Source organism: Haemorhous mexicanus, chromosome 16 (genome assembly GCF_027477595.1).
Source record: "Haemorhous mexicanus isolate bHaeMex1 chromosome 16, bHaeMex1.pri, whole genome shotgun sequence".
Classification (NCBI taxonomy): domain Eukaryota; kingdom Metazoa; phylum Chordata; class Aves; order Passeriformes; family Fringillidae; genus Haemorhous; species Haemorhous mexicanus.
The window spans coordinates 13,836,800-13,842,986 of NC_082356.1; the positions used below are offsets into that span (position 1 = coordinate 13,836,800).

The 6,187-nt window shown below is 48.8% G+C and overlaps 1 long non-coding RNA gene across 1 annotated transcript; it reads left to right on the forward strand.

Annotated features, from left to right (window-relative positions):
• The first annotated feature begins 3,563 nt into the window (after window positions 1-3,563).
• LOC132334874 (uncharacterized) lies at window positions 3,564-4,913 on the forward strand. The gene is made up of 2 exons (XR_009488518.1): window positions 3,564-3,998; window positions 4,540-4,913. It is a non-coding gene; the product is annotated as an uncharacterized LOC132334874 (long non-coding RNA).
• Window positions 4,914-6,187: the final 1,274 nt, after the last annotated feature.

The following is a 6,187-nucleotide window of genomic DNA, read 5'->3' on the forward strand; positions in this document are numbered from 1 at the left end:
TAAAGTTGACTTGGATGTTTTGAAAGGACCTTAAGGCTAGTTCTTACCCTCCTCTGAATGTTTTCCTCATGATTTCCTTAATCACCTGTTGACATATCACATGCCATTCAGTTACTTGCTTAGCTATTCCGAAAGTTCCTATGCAGCCCCAATCCCTTAGAAATTGATCACTTAGCACTTGTGTACCCCAATGTGTTGTTCCATGTATGCCTTCTAGCATTTTCTTATTCAACACTTGCCTCCCATCTGCCAATCTCCACTTCCCTTCGTTACCTTTCCTGGCTCCTATTTTAAGCAGTTCTTCCTCTTCTGTCCCACTGAATACGGGGACTTCTTGCATTTCTCTCATGAGGCTTAATGCTATCATTAATTTTTCTGCCCTTGATTCAGTTGCATTCTTAGCATCTAAATCTCCTAAATTGTCCCTTTGTGCTTCTTGAGCCACCCCTTTTTGATGTCCTTTAACATACACCACTGCTATTTCTGGCAGTTGTAACATTTTTAATAACTCTTAAAAGGTTTTTTGTAAATCAGTCCCTTTCCCTTTGAATTTAATAGCCCCCTCCCTTCCCAAATTTTTCCAAAGGTATGGATTCCTCCAAAAGTGTATTTTCAGTCTGTATATATGGCTCCCTTTTTCTGTGCTAATATTTCCAGCACTCACTTTAGGGCATATAGCTCACACGCTATGGCTGACCAGTTGGAAGGTAACTTTCTCTTTTCTGTGGCTACCAACCCTTCATGCACTAGAGCATACCCGATACCCTGTGCCCCTTTATTACTTGTGAAGATCCATTGATGTACAATCCTTTCCCACCTTGGAGTGGTTGATCTGTTAGATCCTCTCTTACTTCAGTTTGATAGTTTATAACCTCAAGGTTATTTTGTATTAGTTCCTCACCTGGTTCTCCATACAAGAACTGGGCAGGGTTGAGTTGGTTACTCACGATTAGCTCTAAATCACTATTTATTAAGATGGCTTTATAGTTTTGCACTTGGGAATCACTGAGCCATTTCTCAGCCTTTTGGCTTAGGCTATTTCTAACTGAGTGAGGGGTGTATACTTTCAATTTTCCCCCAAGGTTAATTTTTTGCTTTCCTCTACAAGTACGGCAGTTGCTGCCACTGTCTGAATGCAGGTTGGCCACCCCTGGCTGACAGGGTCTAGGAATTTTGATAAATAGGCCACTGGTTTCCTGGATCCTCCTCAGTCTCAGCACTCCATGTGCTACCCCTCTTTCTACATATACAAACAGATAAAAAGCTTTGTCTAAGGCAGGAAGACTCAGTGCTGGTGCACTGACTAATCTTTGCTTTAAAACTTCAAACTTTTGTTCATCACCTTTTTCCAATGTAATCTCTTCTTCAACTAACTTTTCATAGAGGAACTTGATGTCCTGCGTGTATCCTTCAATCCATAGCCTACAATATCCCAACAGGCCTAAAAGCCTTCTGACTTCCCTCTTAGTTTTTGACCGTGAGAGTGAGACTATCCCCACATTGCTCTCAGGGTTCAGGTTCAGCCACCAGCTCCCTTGACCAATCACATCTCCTAGGTATTTTACTTTGCATTCTATAAATTGGAGTTTCTTTTTAGATGCCCAAAGTCCTTGGTCCCACAGAAAATTTATCAACACTGTGATGGATTCCCAAACTTCTTTTTCTTCCTGTCCTGAGAGAAGCAAATTATTTACATATTGGATGAGCTTTATCTCAGATTTCATGGAGAAGAGTTGTAGTCCTTCTCCTAGGGCTTGACCAAAGAAATTTGGGGATTCGGAAAACCCTTGGGGTAACCCAGTCCACCGAAGCTGTTGCTTCCTCCCAGAATCAGGGTTCTCCCATTCAAGGGCAAATATATCCCACTTTTCTCTGCCAGTGGGCACACCCAAAAAGCATCTTTTAGGTCTATCACACTGAACCACTGGGATGTTTCTCAGTAGCATATAGGGATTAGGCACAACTGGGTATGGATTCACTGTTCTTTGTTCACTTCTCTCAACTCTTGGACAAGCCTGCAAGTCCCATCTGACTTCTTAACTGGTAATACGGGTGTATTATAGGGGGACATACATGGTTCTAAGGTCCTGTCCTCAAGTAGGTCCTGGATCACCGGCCGTAGTCCTCATCTCCCTTCGAGAGAGACTGGATATTGTCGTACCCAAACTGGATGGTTTTCATTAAAAATTTTTATTACTAAAGGTTTGATGTTTAATTTACCTCAGTTTTCTAGTTTTGGCCACATAATCTCATGAAATTTCTCCTTATTTTCTTCCCTTAACTGGAGAAGCTTAACTACCATTTTTTCTTTCTCTGGGAGCTCTACAATGTCAAACTGCACCTGTAAATCCCATCCTAATAAATTTCACCTTGCATCTGGAACTAACAGAATATCCCCAGTTCCTATTTTATTTGTTCCTTCAAACTTTATTGGCATTATAACTGAGGCTTTGAACCTTTCCCCTTGTCTTGGTTTGAAAAAACAGGTGTCTGCTTATGAAGGTATACATGGCAGAGGTACCTTCACGGGGATGTGACAGATCATGCTCAGCATCTCGGTCATGGGAGGTTGAGGCTACCTTCACTTTACTGGAGTTCCCTTGATTAGTGTTTCCCTCCTTGAGTTGACACACCCGTGCTGCCAGGACAGAAGTGTATTTCCCATCCCACCTTCCCATGTCCTCCCCATGGTCACACAGAAAGAATCACAGGTCAGCCCGTGGGGGGTACCCTCTCTCTCTGGCTGGGGAACGTTGGGCTCTGACTATGGGGCCTGTGACTCACACTGGTGCCATGTGGGAACTGTTCCTCCTCCCTCCTCCCTCATCTCCCTCCTCACCTCTCTGAGTTCTTGGACCAAGGCAGAGACATGAGCCTGCATCAGGCCATTGATCATACTCTCATAATTTCTAAGCTTGTTGGCAGCAGAGCCCACTGTCTCTCGGTTGGTATCGGCATTAATTGTTTCAATGAAGGTGATGTATTGAGATGGCCCCAGATTTGCCAGACTCCACAGCATTTGCCCTGTGCACCTGACCATGTCGGAGTCATTATCATGCTGTCCATCCCTCCCAAAGAGTACCTCCAATACTGTAACTTCTCTCAGCTGTTGGATCCCTTCCTCCCCCCTCAGAGGGTCTTCCAGCACATTCTATGGTGGTACTCCTGCATTCTCTCCCTGTGGACAAAACTCTCTCTGGCACTCATTAAAAGCCGCTCCCAGAGAGAAAGAGACCCTGGCTCCCTTACAAAAATCTGATTCATTCCTGAGTCCTGGGTCAAAGGTCCCAGATTCCTTGCCTCACCACCATCCAGTTGCACACCTGTACCCATAAGGTCCAAGACCCAAAATAGACAGGTTGTATAAAACTCATGTCCCCATTGTACAATGTCTTTGTGCAGATTGCAGAGACGTTCATACGTCACGGACTCAGTGATGATCTCAACTCTTGTCTCTCCTGTGGGTTGTGAGGGCCCTCCTTTCTTATCCTCATCTGGCTGCTCTGGCTTCATCTTAGATCTCCTTGTTTCCACTGGGGCAACTGCTGCTGGCTGTGATTGCCTTTGCAGTTCAGCTGGAACCTGGACTGTTGTAACATCTGTGGGTTCCACTGCTGCACCATCAGACTCTCCCTCTTTGTGGCAGGGGCAGGGTTTTTCACCAGCTGGGGAAATGTACTCCTTCAGCATCTGGCCTATCTCTTTCACTAGAACCCCCACCCAGCCTGGGTGGTTCATTTCTGAGATGGGCTCTGGGGCAGGGGCAGGCTCTGGGCAGCAGCATCCCTAGGCTCTGGGGTAGGTGTCAGAGTGGTTATCCAGGTTAATCTTCCTTTATCTCAGAATGCTAAATAGAACAGGCCTATCAACAACACCAACCACTGTATGGTATCTTTAGCATTTAGAGTGGACCTGAACCCTTTGAAAACTGGTGGGGCAGACCCAAAGAGCTGGCTGAACAGCTGGGAGAAAATTTCCCCCAGTGTCATTTCCTCACAGTAAGTACCATTCTTAAAGTAACCCAAAACCATAAACTTACTGTCTGATAGCTCTGAATCCATGTGCCTGCCTTCCAGAGGAAGTTAAAAATCCATTAATTCCTCACCTTATTAGGCCATAAAGTTAACTGGATAACAGCCACAGCAGCCTTAGTTATGGTTAGCCTGTGTTCTCAGGGATGGCCAGGCTGCTCCTGATGGGGCAGAAGGAAGAGCTCCAGGCCCTCTGTGAGGGTGAGTGAGGGCAGTGGGCTGTCAGCAGGGGCTGGCTGGGTGAGCTGCAATCCCTGGGCAGGGAGCTGCAATCCCTGCCCCAGCTGTGGTGGGCTTCGCTCCTTGTGTGGACGAGGGGTGCGGTGGGCAGAGCACACAGAGATTTCAGGGATGCGGGCAGGGGGATTCATGGCCAGCACCTTGCAGCTGATCCCCCTCCTCTCTTGTGGCCATGGCAAGAACTGAGTGGGATGGCTCTGGCAGAAAGGTCTCCTTGGATTCCTGCACATCCAGGTTCTGACTGTGGCTCTGTTCCTCTCTCTTTCAGCCCTTCAAGGCCTGAGTGAAGACAACAGCCCCTCCTGCATAAGCATATTTGTTCAGGTGATGTTCGAGGGAAGAACAGCAGAACTACTTTGATCTGCTGGCCCAGAAGAAACAGTGGCTCTTTAAGACCTCCAGATCCTTTGGAAGGTGACACCACCTGGAGACCAGAGTAGATCAGCTGGAGCTCCAGGCACAGCTGATGACTGGCACAACTGAGCCTGTGGGAAGCTCCCACAGCTCCTGCCTTCTCTCTTGCTGTTGACAGCTCCCTCCCTCCAGCCCGCAGAACCTGCCCATCCCCTTTCTTCCCTCCCAGCTCATCTCTTTCCTTTGCCTTCCATTAATAAACAGTTTGGCTTCTTTGCTTTACCTGCATCCCTGTGGAGCTGGAGCGATGCAAATCCGGAGCCTTGGGACACACAGGCCCCTCCTGCCATTCTCTTCCACACCGTGTTTTGTGCTCAGACACAGAGGAACAAGGGCAGATAAGGCTGGAAAGGTCCCTGTGCTGAAGGTCCAGTTCCACAACACTGTGGAGTTACAGATCTTGCTGGAGCAGAGCACCCTGGAGCCCCTGGACTTTGGAAGAGCAAACCTGAGGATGCTCTGAACCCAGCTGTGAGGGATTCCTTGGCAAGCATCCACAGAGGGCAAAGGAGCTTGGAATGCTGGAAGGTTTCAAGAACAGCTTCCTGAAAGCACAGCAGTGCTTCATCCCTGCACAGGATCAGGAAGAGGGCAGAACCAGAGACCATCTGGGCTTAACAGAGAGCTTTGGGTGTGCCTAAGGGCAAATGAAGCTGCAGCATGGTGCCTGAGACTCGGACGTGCGACCGTGCCCGTGCCCGGAGCGCTGTCAGGCAGTGCTGGGATCCCAGGTGTGGTTCTGGTCCCCACAAGTGAGGAATGGCAGCCCCAGGCTCAGAGCCAGTCAGAAAGCCAACCAAGTGAGATTAGAGGGAGGGCACCCTTCCAGTTTCTCTTGGGCATGGCAGCAAAACAGCCCCTGCTGCTTCATCCTCCGCCTGTGTTTGGGGTGTGCTGGTGGCAGAGCCAGCCAGGTTCTGCTCTGCCTTCCAAAGCCTGTTGGGAGCCAGCATGAAAAGCACTGCGTGCACAGCTGAGAGTCCTGGAAGGTGCTGGCAAGAGCATCCTGCAGGAACAGGGCTCTGGGCTCTGGCTGGGAACAGCCTGGTTTTGCTGCTGTGACCGCAGGCAGGAGTTGAGGCAGGTGAAGAGGCAGTGGGCAGCTTGTGTTTGTAGAAGGCCTGGGGCTGCACCTCTGAACCTCCATCTGGAAACACACTTGGGGGAATACGAGCTAGAGCTGGGGTGCCTGTCCTGAAAAGACCTGAAGTCATTCAGCCCTGCCAGCTTTTCTTAAGAGTGTATTGGTGTTCCCCAGGAAAGCAACACATTTGGGGAAATGCCTTTGGAGGAAAGGGGCTTGCTTCTCAAGGAAAGTGCTTCCCAGGGAGCTCCCAATGAGGTGGGAAGGGTGATCCAGGAACCACAGGCCTGGCAGCCTGAGCTTGCCATCGAGGGAGGCCTTAGAGCAAATCCTCCTGAGTGCCATCCCATGGAATGTGCAGGGAACCAGGGGGTCTGCTGGAGGGTGGGAAAGCTCTGTGGAGGGACAGGGACAGCTG